The sequence below is a fragment of the Ailuropoda melanoleuca genome, chromosome 5, assembly GCF_002007445.2.
Source record: "Ailuropoda melanoleuca isolate Jingjing chromosome 5, ASM200744v2, whole genome shotgun sequence".
NCBI classification, from domain to species: Eukaryota; Metazoa; Chordata; class Mammalia; order Carnivora; family Ursidae; genus Ailuropoda; species Ailuropoda melanoleuca.
In genome coordinates, this window is record NC_048222.1 from 31822771 (window position 1) to 31836040 (window position 13270).

General features: G+C 50.1%; 1 long non-coding RNA gene across 1 annotated transcript; it reads right to left on the reverse strand.

Moving 5' to 3' along the window:
- Window positions 1-5201: 5201 nt before the first annotated feature.
- Window positions 5202-11540, reverse strand: LOC117802327. The gene is made up of 2 exons (XR_004625473.1): window positions 11068-11540; window positions 5202-5266 (listed from the first exon to the last, which is right to left on the reverse strand). It is a non-coding gene; the product is annotated as an uncharacterized LOC117802327 (long non-coding RNA).
- Between the last annotated feature and the right edge of the window lie 1730 nt (window positions 11541-13270).

Genomic DNA, 13270 nt, shown 5'->3' on the forward strand with positions numbered 1-13270 from the left:
GCCTCAGAGATCCCTGCTTCAGACTTTGGTTCCCTCGACCTTTCTGAATCCTTCTGATGTTTTGGATGTATCTCTTGTAAGCCTCAGGCGGTTTGTCCTCTCTCCATTCTGACAATCTTTATCTTTTTTGGGGAGCATTTAGTCCATTTATACTTAATGTAATGATTAATATATTTGGGATTAAATCTACTCTGTGCTTTCTGTTAGTTCTGTCTGTTCTGTGGGTTTGTTTGGGTTTTTCTTGTGTGTTCTGGGTTTTTTTTTCCCTTCTTCTGGATTTATTATTTTTTTTTTGCCATTGAATGTTTCCCTCTATTAGTTTGGAGGTTATTCCTCTTTCTCTATTTGGCCCTGCCCTGAATATTTTGAGGATTTTGTAAGATAGATAGATGATAGATAGATAGATATAGACAGACAGATATGAAAGTGTTTTGTATATCTAGTAGGATAGCTTGAGATGATCTTGCAAAAACAAGAGCTTTGGAGTTAGACAGGCCTGGGCTGGAATCCTGGCTCTAGCACTTTCTATTTGTGTGCTCCTTCCTAGCTGCTTTTCCCGAGTCTCAGTTTCTCGGGCTGTAAAGTGTGTAAAATGTCACAGAGCTTATTGTGACACTTTAGTGAGCTAAGGGATGCCAAGAGTGCTGCCCAGGACTTGGCACAGAAAAGGCTCGATGCTCCCCTCTCCTTTTTGGGCTTTGCTTCTCTGTGTCCCGGAAGAGCCGCGCCTGGATGGAAGCAGCTCAAGAGCCTGGCTGCACAGCTGGACTTGACCGTAGAAACCTTTCCCAGAAGGAGTCTCTCTGCAGTGAGATGTTCCCAGGGTGCAGCCAGTCTAGCATCATCGATGACGGACAGCACCGCCTCAGTCTGGGAAGTGCGAGGCTGTTGGGAAATTCTGCTAAAACGTGGGAGGGGGATGGGTTGCATTGATCAGTGTCCCAGGGGATCCCCGGGAAGGGGGAGGGTTCCCCAACAGTGTGTGTGTGTCCAGCCTGGCCACGGAAGGGGGCCTGACCAGTTAGCCAAAGCCTCCACTCCTGGGAGGCAGGTGTGTCCTCTTGGAGGGCAGAGCAGTGACTCACCAGACTGCCACAGCTCATTATAAATATCCCCTGAGACACCGAACTCCCTCGGCCGGGATTCTACATTAGCACAAGCAGCACCCCATAATTCCATAATTAATTAGGTTTCCTAGGCACCCCGAGACTGGGAGAGGGTGTCCCAACCTGTGGACACAAATATTACAAACTACATGTGAACGGAAAAATAAGTTTTCTTTCTCTCTTTTCTATTTGCTTATTTACAAATCAGCATTATGGACATTTTAAGAAGTGAGGGCCAGCCAAATGTCCCCTATTTGAACAATGTGAAAATGTTCTGATGGACCCAGTAGCCCCAACCAATTTCCCTTAACCCATTTGGGGAAACTGAGGCCCAGAGAGGGAAAAGAGCACCTAGATGGAAGAATACGGCAAACAGCAGCTGAGAGGGAACTCAGGGTTCCTGCCTCCCCCTCTTCAGCTCTCAGACCCTTGGAGCCTCACCTGTGAACAGAAGTACCAGGTCCTGCCCTGACCACTGCCAGGACACTGAAGGCAAGAGACGGTGAAGGGGCCGGGGCATGGGAGCCCAGCTCATGGAGGGTGAAACACACAGGGCCCCCTTGTCTGGGGCCTCCTCCTCATTTTCGCTTTCCAGACCAATATCTTTCTCTGCTTCCTTCTAGGACACCTGGCAGTCAGTGGACACAAAAGTCTTGATAACATGATTAGAGACTGCATTTTACCAGCAGCAACTCTAGGCTTTAATAATAGTAGACGCCATTTACTGCGCACACCCCATGTGTTAGGTAGGCACTGTTCTTCATTCAGTCCCCCTTTAATCCTTTCAATCTGAGCGGTCCGATATCGTAGTCACTAGCCATATGCGGCTACTGAGCACTTGAAAAGTGGCTAGAGCAATAAGGAACTATATATATAAATACAGAGATATATATCTATATATCTCTGTATCTATCTATATATTTTTTAAAGTAGGCTCCAAGCCTAGCATTGAGCCCAACGCGGGTCTTGACCTCAGGACCCTGAGATCAAGACCTGAGCTGAAATCAAGAGTCAGATGCTTAACCGACTGAGCCGCCCAGGTGCCCTGAGGAACTACATTTTTAATTTAATTTAATATAATCTTAAATTTAAAAACTGATAATTCAGTTCTTGGAAAACGTTTAAGCATGTTTAGAACAATTTGGCTCTGGGGCACCTGGGTGGCACAGCGGTTAAGCATCTGCCTTCGGCTCAGCGTGATCCCAGTGTTATGGGATCGAGCCCCACATCAGGCTCTTCCTCTATGAGCCTGCTTCTTCCTCTCCCACTCCCCCTGCTTGTGTTCCCTCTCTCGCTGGCTGTCTCTATCTCTGTCGAATAAAGAAATTTAAAAATCTTTAAAAAAAAAAAAAAAGAACAATTTGGCTCTGTTAATCTACTGTTTCAACTGTAAATTTCGTGGAAGTCTAACTACAGATCAAATAGTTCCCTTTTTTTAAGACTTGTTTAGATATTTGAGAGAGAAAGGAAAGGGGGGGAGGGGCAGAGGAAGAGGGAGAGACAGAATCCCAAGCAGACTCCCCGCCGAGCGCAGAGCCTGATGTGGGGCTCCGTCTCACAATGCGAGAGTCTGACGCCCAGCCAACTGAGCCAGCCAGGCGCCCCCAGGGCAAACACTTCCAGTGAAAATCTAGGGTCCCAACTGAGAGGTGCTATGGGATGTAAAATCCACACTGGTTTCAAAGATATAGTATAAAGAAATTGTTGAATACCTCATTAATAATGTTTTTATACTGACGAATGCTTACACAACAATATGTTAGGAGTACTGGGTTAAATAAAAAATGTTATTAATTTGACCTGTTTTCATCTTACTTTTTTTTTTTCTCATTCTACTCTTTTAAAATGTGGCTGGTAGGGGCGCCTGGCTGGCTCAGTCAGTAGAGCATGTGACTCTCAATCTTGTGGTCGTGAGTTCAAGTCCCGTGTTGGGCATAGGGCTTACCTTAAAAAAATATATGGCTAGTAGAACATTTTAAATTACATATGTTTTGGAAAAACCAGCAAAATGGGAATAAAGTTTGTAGTTCAGCTGATAGCATTGTGCCAATGTTAACTTCTTAGTATTGGCAAATGTACCTTGCTTGTGCAAGATGTTAAGCTTAGGAGAAGCTGGGTGAAGGGTTTACTGAAACTCTGTACAATCTTGGCAACTTTTCTACAAATCTAAGATGATTCCAAAATGAAAAGTGTAAAATACTCCCCCAATTACATAGTAACTACTGTTGGAGAAATATATACTACTATTGTATTTCTTTTTTTTAAGATTTTATTTATTTATTTGAGAGAGAGAGGGAGAGCGCATGATGAGGGGAGGGGCAGAGGGAGAGGGAGAGAAGCAGACTCCCCACTGAGCGCGGAGCCCGACATGGGGCTTGATCCCAGGACCTCCGAGACCCCGAGCAAAGACAGATGCTTAACTGACTGACCCACCCAGGGGCCCCAGTACTATTGTATTTCTATTGCAGAGCTGAAAACAGATCTCTTACAGATACTGTCCTCATCGATGAGGAAACCGTGCTCAGAGAGATAAGCAGTAGGATTTGGGGCCCTATCTCTTTGGTTAGAAGGCTTTGAGCTTCTATATGAGCAAGTGGCACCCGTTAGAACTCCCTGAGGGGCGCCTGGGTGGCACAGCGGTTAAGCGTCTGCCTTCGGCTCAGGGCGTGATCCCAGCGTTCTGGGATCGAGCCCCACATCAGGCTCCTCCGCTATGAGCCTGCTTCTTCCTCTCCCACTCCCCCTGCTTGTGTTCCCTCTCTCGCTGGCTGTCTCTATTCTCTGTCAAATAAATAAATAAAATCTTAAAAAAAAAAAAAAAAGAACTCCCTGAGAGTTTTCCCAAGGACGCTAGTGTGGGGGTCGGGTTGGTAAGCCACTGGCTCTGACGGGCAGGGGCAGGGTGGATAGAGACGGGGTGGGGAGCTGGGGAGCAAAGGCAGGGGAATCTGGAGGTTCCTGTGATAACAGGGACCATCCAGGTGGGAGCCAGGCAACGTCCAAGGCCACGGAGCAAAGAGGCGGAACAAAGGGGAGGGACAGGGGCTGAGCAGATGGGCTTTCTATTTCATGGGCTGTTTTATCTCTGCTTCTGCCTCAAGGAAGGACCCGGCAGGGCTGCTAAAGCCTGAGATTAACAGGCCCCGAACGGGGCAAATAACCACACTGCAGGGGGAAAGCCAAGGACCCGGTCCTGTCCCAGCGTAGGGAAAAGGCAGCGGGGACGGTTTCCAACGTGCCTCATTCCACCTCCTTCCTTTCTCATGCCAAACAGGAGTATTCTCCATCCTAACGTGGAAGACCCTGCCTCCCAACCTGCCAGCCCCAGGCTTGGCCACCCCAATCCTGGGCAGGCCCTGATCCTGTCATTCCTCCTCTGCGGCGGGTCCGGAAGCTACCCTCCGTTCCCCATCCTGGCAGGCCCCCGGGACCCAGCGGGAGGGCGAGAGAGAGCACCTTGCACTGGGTCCAGAGGCCCTGCCCCTCCTCTGCCCCGCCCCCCCCCCCCCCCCCCGGCAGCCTGGGAGGCGTCAGGGGGCCTGGGTCTCCCCGGCCAGGGAGGGCGCTGCTCTGCTGCTGGCGGAGGCCAGGGCCAGCCTGGCTGGCAGTGCACTGTCTGCTGCCCGCCGCCCACCAGCTTCCCACTTCCAGATGCCTCGGAGCGCGCCGGGGCGGCCCTGTCCTGACGTGCCCCTTCCCCTCCGCTGCCCTGCCGCGAGCTTCGCCGAGAGGCGGCCAGATGTGCCGGCTTTGGTGCGGCGGCGCCTAACGAGGTCCAGATGTGCGGCCTGGCCTGGGCCGGTGGCGGCTACCAAAGGAGAGGGAGGCCCTGGGAGGGAGGAGCCGGGCTGCAGCTGGACGCTGGAAGAGGAATGCGCTGGGAAGGATTCCCACTGGAATGCGAGCTTGGGATGTCTCCTGCCTAAATAAGGGCCTGGCCTCTCCCGGAGCTGGAGGCCGGGAGACTCTAGGTGCCGCAGGGCGGTGGGCGCGCCTTCCGCTGTCCCAGGATCCTCGGCAAGTTTTTCTTTCCTTTTTATTCCGTTTTGCTTTTTTTCTTATTTTTCTTTTCATTTCTCTTCTTTTTTCTTTTTCTTTTTTTTTCTAATTATGAAAGGTATACACAGTGATGAACGGCAGTTTCATAAACCCCAAATAAGCTAAAAGATGAAAAGCAAACAAACAAAAAAGATTTTTAAAAAAGATAAAAAGATAAAAATCACCTATCATTCCACCACCCCAACCACCATTAAAGTTCTGGGGAGCGTCCTGTTGGACTTTTTTCAAATACAAATATGTACCTACATTTGTTAGCTTCAGTCATGCTGCAGAGACTCTCAGAACCTGTATTTTTCACTGAGCTCTTCCCACGTGGGTCGGCTATCCCACTGTTTCCCGAACTGGTCCCACAGAACCCCAGAGCCATTTTGCTATTAATAGGAGAGTCCTTCCCCACCTGCTCGGGATGCACTGACTTACGCCAGCTTTAAATGGGCTTCTTTCCTGGAGGATTTCTCAGAGTCTTTAATTTACTAATGTGCATTCTGAATCATCAAGAGGAGACTGGCATTTCCTAAGCACATTTCACTATGAAATCCCTTGAGGGATCCTCTTGAGGCTTGGGTCTGTGCAACATCACAGAGGAAACGCTGTTCTGTAGCATTCTTCATCTGGCTGCATTGAAGCCAATCGCATGTATCTGCTGTCTCCCTCAATGGGTGGGCATTACCGTTGTTTTCGACGTATTGCTCTTCCAAAGAATTCTGCGATGACCATCCTCGGCTCCCCCTTTGTCATACAGGAACTTTCCAAGCAGTAGGACTGTTGTCCACATGAAAAATCATTTTTAACTCTCAGGTTCTGGGTCCCTGTGGCTCTTGCCCCAATTCCTTCCTCAGCTCTTTCAGGACAGCAAAGGGGTTTACCCCTCTACCACAAAAGGGGGCACTGGAGAACATGAGGACTGGGGTCTGCAAGTCTTGAATTTATGCATTTCTGGAGCGCTCACTGGGCCTTGGGGATTACAGGGAAAAGTAACTTTTCTTGGACTATTATAAGTAACACTGTAACAAACACTACTCTTTTCCAAAGAGCTGTTGCAACCACCGAGTAAAACTACATCTGGGGTGCAGAGAGCCTTTTACTGGGTCACCCATAAGGCTCCATAGCCCCGGAGCATCCCTGGGTGCCCAACAGGGGGAATGAAGCGCCTCCTTCCGGTGTTGGGTGGAGGCTCTCCGTCTGGCTCGGCTACAGTAGGCACGTCAGAAGCATAGCCCAGATGCTCATAAGCCTTGCCATTGACATCTTCCTCCGTATTTTTTCTCTTGGTCCTCACAACACTCTGTGAGGTAGGGAGTTGTTTATTCCACAGATGAGGAGATGAAGACTCTGGGCAGGAGACTTGCCCAAGGTCACACAACTAAGTGCTGGAGGGGAACCAGGCCCCAGTGACCCCACTCCACGCCTCCAATCAACACATCACTTTGACACCTGCAAGCTGCTGTCAGCAAAGAATGCCTTCCTTCCTTTACACTGGGCTTTACTGGCGTGGTCCACAGGGCTTGGGCGTGTTGATGGGAGGTGGGGGATAGAATCCAAAAGCTTTGGAGCCTGAGGTCTGCGTGGCGAGGCCACTCCTGGTGTGTGTTCCTTTGGCGGAGAGAGGGAGGAGGGCAGACGTGAACAGGGAGCTTGTCAGAGAGGAGGGCTCTGGCCCCCCTACAGGTCCCACAGGTGTGGAACAGGTCTTACGCATCTTTATGTCCCTGGTGCCAGGCACAACATAGGTGCTCTGCGCAGGCTCCGAAACGGAAGGCGGAACCCCCAGCCCCTAGGAGAGTCTGTTCGGGGCTCCACCCTACATGGGGGTCTGTGTGTATTGTCTTCCTGCCCACCCTCTAATCCCCCCATCACCCTAATCCTACCCTCACTTGTCCTCTCCTCGCTCCTTCCCTGCCTAAACCTCTACCGCGTCTGCCCCTTCTTGCCGCCCTGCCCCAAGAGTCACCATGTCTGTCATCAGACTCTGGTCCCTTAGAAACGCAGGGCCCCAGCCAGGGGCTCGAACTAAGCAGTACTTGGATCCTCAAGGGCACTCTCCAGCCACGCTCCCACCCTTATTTGTGGAGCAGATCTGTTTGGAAAATCTAAGCAAAGATAGGGATCCCAGAAGAACGCCCAAATGCACAGGCCTACGGCAGCGATTCGCCTTCAGTATCAGAAGTTCAAGTGTGGGGGCGCCTGGGTGGCACAGCGGTTGAGCGTCTGCCTTCGGCTCGGGGCGTGATCCCAGCGTTGTGGGATCGAGCCCCACATCAGGCTCCTCTGCTGTGGGCCTGCTTCTCTCTCCCATTCCCCCTGCTTGTGTTCCCTCTCTCGCTGGCTGTCTCTATCTCTGTCGAATAAATAAATAAAATCTTTAAAAAAAAAAAAAAAAAAAGAAGTTCAAGTGTGGGGGCGCCTGGGTGGCACAGCGGTTAAGCATCTGCCTTCGGCTCCAGGGCGTGATCCCAGCGTTGTGGGATCGAGCCCCACATCAGGCTCTTCCGCACTGAGCCTGCTTCTTCCTCTCCCACACCCCCTGCTTGTGTTCCCTCTCTCGCTGGCTGTCTCTATCTCTGTTGAATCAATCAATAAATAAATAATCTTTAAAAAAAAAAAGAAGTTCAAGTGTGGGTCGCCCGAGCGGCCTGACCAACCGAGAGAGCCGCTCCTGGCAGGCCCAGCTTGAACGCACTCCAGCGGAGACGGCTGCTTTCCGAAACCTTCTATCAGCACAGGAACCTCGTGCTTGCTACCCAGTCAGTTTGCCTCCCCCGGGGCCGGGGGCTTATTGGGAACTAACGGTCCACCATCCCTTACTCTCAGTTTCAAAATCCCCAAAGTGCTGAAAACCGTATGATAAAGCCATTTTTTATCATAAGGCATTTTACTACAAAGCCTGACCTGATGTGAACTCATTTGGCAGCAAAATGGACCTCAACTAATGTGAGGCTATTTATGGCCTTTATTTCCACCCCTTAGTGTGTGAACATTCGTGGACTTCGCTCAGCACTGTTTCTGTGTTTTCCAGGCGCTATCCCACACCCTCCTGGGGCTGTTTTCCAACACACAGTGTAAATGAACTCATCACGGCCCCTCTCTAAACTATGAAGAATTCTGAATTCTTGGGGCGCCTGGGTGGCTCAGTCTGTTAAGTGTCTGCCTTTGATTCGGGACTTGATCCCAGAGTGCCGGGATCGAGTCCCACATCAGGCTCCTAGCTCAGCGGGGAGCCTGTCTCTCCCTCTGCCCCCCACCCCGCAACTCCGCAACCCTCCTCTTGTGCTCTCTCTCAGATAAATAAATAAAATCTTTAAAAAAAAATTCTGAATTCTGAAACCTATCTGGCCCCAGTGGTTTTAGGTCAAGGATCGTAGGTCTGTTTTTACGAAATTTTCCCTAAAAAAACTTCACGGGCTTACAAGTCAAAGGAGCCAGACAGAGCATAGATACGGTGTAAGCCCATCTATAGGAAGTTCAAGAACAGGCAAAGGAAACTGACATGGTTAGAAATCAGAATTGCAATTACCTCTGGGGTGGAGAACGGACCAGTCGGGAGCATGAGGGAAGCTTCCAGCGTACGGGAAATGTTCCGTACCCTGCTCTGGGAGGGGATTACACGGGTACACACATACGTAAAAATTCCCCAGCTGTACACGAAACATTAAAGTTTACTGTGCTTTGCTGTAAGTCTGTTATACCTCAAAATAAAAGTAAAAATATAGATGATGGGAACATACTATCTCATATTAAGCAAGAAGGTGCCCCCCTAGGCTCCTCACCCCACCTACGATGTCTTTGAATTCACCAACGAAACTTAATGTCATCTTAATCTATGTTTGGCTTGTCTTTAATCCCAAAAAACAAGTTCAACACAAAAGTCAAATTTAGTAAACAGTTAAAAAAAACTCCGATGTGCCCTCAGAAAGAACCCATCCCCAGAGCCTGTCTTTGCTTTGAAAGTACCACAGGCAAACCCTCAGGGCCTGGCTCCCTTGGGTGAGAGCCTCTCCCCTTACATCACCCACCGGGAGGACATTTCCCAGTCCCTCCGCCTCCCGCAAGGCTGCTGAAACACCCCAGCCCGGGGTGGGGGGCAGTGGTGAGCCCAGATCCAGGCCTGGCATCCTACCCAAGGTATGGCAAGTCGGAACTTGTACTCAACCAACGATATCCTTTAATTGCATCTGATTAGCTGGAATTTGGAGTTTGTATCTGAGAACAGAAGGGCACAGGGGACTCCTTGATTAAACAGGTCAGATAAGCATATATTGCTGAGAGCAATGAGCTGCTTTCCCGTAGCTTCTTTCCCGTAGCTTGCTCATTGCTCAATATCTGACTGCTCGCGGCCCTGCCCTTTGACACGCTCTCCCTTAGCTTGCCCACCTCTGCTTTCCCTCCCGCTTCCTATCCGGGCCCCTGAGGTCGGAGCTTTGCGCCACTGGGGCCTGGCTTCTGTCTGCTGCTCCACTCATGACCAGGGTCAGCCCATACGCCAACCTCCCCATCTCCAGCCACAGGGCACTGGGCTGACGGCCTCGGCCTCGGGCCGTCCTCCACGACCTCTGATCTTTTCAGGAGCAAGTCAAGGTATAAACAAACAAACTGACCCACTTGAGCTTTCCCTCCTCTTTCTAGAGCACGCAGTCCAAGAGAAGAGTCTGTGCTGATGGGTGTATTCTATCCCCGGGTTGTCCCCTTTGATGCCACTAGCTACATGTGGCTGTTGAAGCAGCACTCGATGTGTGGCCAAGTACAACTCGGGAATGGAATTTTTTTTTTTTTAAGATTTATTTATTTGAGAGAAAGAGAAAGAGGTGGGAGAGGGGCAGAGGGAGAGGGAGAGAATATCAAGCAGACTTCCTGCTGGACCAGAGCCTGATGCAGGACTCGATCCCAAGACCCAGAGATCATGACCTGAGCCAAAAACCAAGAGTCAGACGTTCAACCGACTGAACCCCCCCAGGTGCCCCTCCAAATATTTTTTTTGATTAAAAATTCAGTTCCTGGGGCACCTGCGTGGTTCAGTCAGTTGAATATCCGACTCTTGGTTTCGGCTCAGGTCATGATCTCAGAGCCCTGGGATCGAGCCCCACATCAGACTCCACTCTGGGCACGGAGTCTGCTTAGGATTTTCTCTCTCCCTCTGCCCCTCCCCCCACTCGTGTGCTCTCACTCTCTCTCTTAAATAAATAAAATCATTCAAAAAAAATTTTTAGGGGTGCCTAGGTGCACAGTCGGTTAAGAAACCAACTCTTGGTTTTGGTTCAGATCATGGTCTCAGGGTCGTGAGATCAAGCCCCTCCCCCCCCCCCCCCCCCCCCCGCCCTGGGGCTCTGCGCTCAGTGCTCAGCAAAGTCTGCTTAAGAGTCTGTCTCCCTCGGGGCACCTGCGTGGCTAAGTCGGTTAAGCCTCTGACTCTTGATTTCAGCTGAGTCATGATCTCAGGGTCGTGGGACTGAGCCCCATGTCGGGCTCTGCACTCAGTGTGCTGTCTGCTTGCCCTCTCCCTCCCTCCGCTTATTCTCGATCTTTCTCTCAAATAAATAAATAAAACCTTTATTTTATTTTTTTAAAGATTTTATTTATTTATTTGACAGAGAGAGACAGCGAGAGAGGGAACACAACCAAGGGGAGTGGGAGAGGGAGAAGCAGGCTTCCAGCCAAGCAGGGAGCCCGATGCGGGGCTCGATCCCAGGACTCTGGGGACCAGGCACCCCTAAATAAAACCTTAAAATAAAAAAATATATATATTCTCTCCCTCTCCCTCTGCCCCACCCTCCCCCCTGTGCTCACTTTTAATTAAAAAATGTTTTTAATTTAAATGTAAATATTATAGTGATTAGTGGCCACCATAGTGGACAGTGCCACTCTGTAGGGAGAGACGAGTTGGGGGCCTGGCACTCCTTTAACCTACCTAGCCCAGGGTCCTGGCATCTCCAGAAAGTGTTCTGTCTGCTCTTCAGAGATGCCCAGCTGCCGGGTCTGTCTTCTTCCAGAGTAGTAAGTGGGAGCATTTGTTGAGCCCTACAACGAGACTGACATTTTGCAAATGGAACCCAAATGCATTGGGTCACCTCAAGGTCTATGAGAGCACCCCAAAGCTCAGGATTCTAACACAGCTTGGAAAGTAACACAGTAGGTCTTTTCTGAAAACCTTCCAAGGAAGCACAAAGGGTTAGATATCACCAGAGGGACTTAATTCTCTAGTCCCAGGGCTCAGCCCCACTGCTCTGCCCCTCTCCTCCCGCACCCGCACAACCAGTAACGGCTCTGTTGGCTGGTCTACCTGCCTCCCACTTCATCTTTCTCTTCCTTTCTTTCTTCCTCTTCTTCTTCTTAAGATTTTACTTATTGATTTCAGAGAGAGAGAGCATGAGTAAGGAGAGGGGCAGACAGAGAGGGTCAAGCAGACTCCCCACTGAACAAGGTGCTGGCCATGGGGCTCGATCCCATGACCCCGGGATCATGACCTGAGCCGAAGGCAGACACTCAACTGACTGAGCCACCCATGCTCCCCCTTTCTTCTTATCTTTTCTTTTCTTTCTTCTTTCTTCCTTCCTTTCTTTTTTCTTTTCTTTTTTTTTTTAGATCTATTTATTTGAGAGAGGAAGTGAGCAAGAAAGAGAAGGAGCAGGGGGCGGGGCAGAGGGAGAGGGAGAGGCAGTCTCCCCACTGAGCAGGGAGCCCAAATGGAGGCTCAATTCCAGGACCCTGGGATCATGACCTAAGCCGAAGGCAGATGCTCAACTGACTGAGCCACCCAGGCGCCCCTCTTTCTTCCTTCCTTCGTTTTCTTTCTTTCTTTCTTTCTTTCTTTCTTTCTTTCTTTCTTTCTTTCTTTCTTTCTTTTTCTTCTTTCTCTCTCTCTCTCCCTTACTTCTTTTTCTTTCTTTCTCTCTCCCTCTTTCCCTCCCTCCTTTCCTTCCTTCCTTCCCTCCTTCCTTCCTTCCTTCCTTCCTTCCTTCCTTCCTTCCTTCCTTCCTTCCTTCTCTAAGCCCAGGCTGGGGCTGGAACTCACAATCCCGAGAGCAGGAATTGCATGCTCTACTGACTGAGCCAACCAAGCACTCCCCCCCTTTTTCATTTAAGGAAATTTCCCCTGCTCTGGTCTTTGCCCTGCCTACGTCACCTGAAACAGCATCCCGATAGGTCAGCCTTCCTCCTTGGCTTTTTTTTTTTTTTTTTGGGGCTTAGAATAGAAAAGTGACACATACTTAGCATGTCCCTTTTTTATTTTACCCCCGTTCCACAAGGTCACTATTATCCCCAGCTTACAGATGAGGAAACTGAGGCACATAACACTAAGGGCACACAGACGGTGAATAGAGAAATCATGAGCTCAGAGTTTTAAGAATCCTGGGACAACGAGGGGGCTCTCCAACCTTCCTCCTCGAGCCCTTACCCGTGCAGCGTGCTGCGTCACGGGTCCTCACTCCGACCACCCACCCACGACTACTGGCTATACCCGGCAAACCTATCCTCAACGAGCCAGCTATAGAGTTCCTCGGTTTCCCCACCCCCAGGAAACTGTTCATTCCAAACAGGAGACAAAGGCTGAACCCCAAGGAGTGACTCAGTGAGGATCTCAAGTCCCAGTTTCTCCGCCCAGATTTCAAGGCTCCCCAGGACATGCTGAGCCTCCTCTTCCGTCCTCTCTGGGGTCTACTCTCCAGCTCATCCTGACTCAGCCGTCCAGCCAGCCAGGCCCTCCCCACCACTGAACAGCCTGCCGCTCCGTTCGTTAATCACGGTAAAATACACACAGCACGAAATTAACCATCGTAACCACTTGCAGGTGTACAGGGCTGTGGCATGAAGAGCACTCACCCTGCTGTGCAACCATCACCACCACCCACGTACCTCCCCCCAGTGCAATCATGGAGTACTTGTCCTTTGCGTCAGGCTTATGTCACTCAACGTCATATCTTCAAGGCTCGTCCATGTCGTAGCAAGTGTCAGAACTTCATGTTTAAGGATGAAGGATACCCCGTTGTGTGCATAGACCACATTTGCTTTATCCATTCTTCCATCAACAGACGACACTTGGGCTGCTCCCACCTATTGGCTATTGTGAGTAATGTCGCTACGAACATGGATGTGCAATTACATGTTTGATT